The sequence below is a fragment of the Poromitra crassiceps genome (genome assembly GCF_964638095.1).
Source record: "Poromitra crassiceps genome assembly, contig: HAP1_SCAFFOLD_2087, whole genome shotgun sequence".
Taxonomy (NCBI): Eukaryota; Metazoa; Chordata; class Actinopteri; order Beryciformes; family Melamphaidae; genus Poromitra; species Poromitra crassiceps.
The window spans coordinates 6154-7500 of record NW_028150338.1 but is presented as its reverse complement, the minus strand read 5'-3'; positions in this window follow the sequence as shown (position 1 = coordinate 7500).

Below are 1347 nucleotides of genomic sequence, written 5' to 3'. Positions count from 1 at the left end.
GATACTCAAAATTTTTTATTTGGTGATCATCAAATAGTGCACGTCTATTTTTTGACTCAACTAAACTTTTTTTTTTTTTTCAGGCTCAGAGCTCATTTGTGGTACTATATGCGTGCATATTATTAAATAAACAAAACAATATGTCTGAAGCTCTCTTCTTGTATGACGTCCAATTTTTTAATTTGGTGATCAAACGTTGCACGTATCTCCAGATTTTTGGCGCGACTAAACTTATGGATCTGAAGTGGTTTGGCAATTCCACACAAAGTACACTTTCTTTTCAGTCTCAGTCAGAGCTCATTAGTGGTCTGTGTGTGTGGACAGATTAAAAAAGAAGAAGTCTGAAACTCTCCTAAAAAAAATAATATCGTGATCAAACGTTGCACGTTTTGACTCCGCTAAACGGATAAAATCCGCATCTCTCTCTTTTTGAACGGACTGCCACGGCGAAAGAACAGAAGAAACAGACCCCATAACCCGGGGGGATTTGTGATTCAAAAGCCCAACTGATCCTGCCTTTTTGTCCCTCGCTGGATGCCCTCCAGTCATGTCTACGTCCCCGCGGCACGTAACGCCGCGCACATCTGTCATTACAACTCAATTTGACACGAGCGCGCAGACATCACCGAGACTGACACTGTTCATAATAACCGCGCTGATCGAACCGTAATGGCCTCCCCTCATCATCTCTACACACACACACACACACACACACACACACACACATACACACTCGCACACACAAATACTTTGATTACTCATAGTGGTGCTGATGATAACGGAGAGCCAGGTAGGGCTGAATTCATCTTCAGCTTTCTTCATAAAGGCCTATTAGTGGATGATTAAAGGATAGGTTGCTCATAGGAACCCGGGCTCAGAAAGTGATTTGCCATCCGTGAAGAAAGCAGGTGAATTAAACTGGAGGAGAAAAACCCAATCCCATGCTGTCTGCCAACATTTACTTGAGTGAGAATCAGGAGCTGTTAAGTGTATTAACCTCATCTTTACTGTTAAGATCTGTTCCATCGATGGCAGAGAGGGAGGGAGGGAGATAAAATAGACACTAAGACACGCACTTTTCCCCTAAGAAGTTAAAGCCGATCATTTAATTGCGACGTTTAAACCCTACACAGCCCCCCGAAAAGCTCGCGACTACAACCTAATAAGAGAGAAGAAGAGCCGCCAACGTCAACCCTACTTTTCGGAGCGACACAAAAAGGAATTAACAAGCGATACGGTACAAATTACCGCTCTAAGTGATGTTATTGCATTTATGACTTTATGAGCAACAAGCGCAAATGCCTCTGCCTGTAATAGTCGTCATTACTTTTGTAATTACAGATTCCA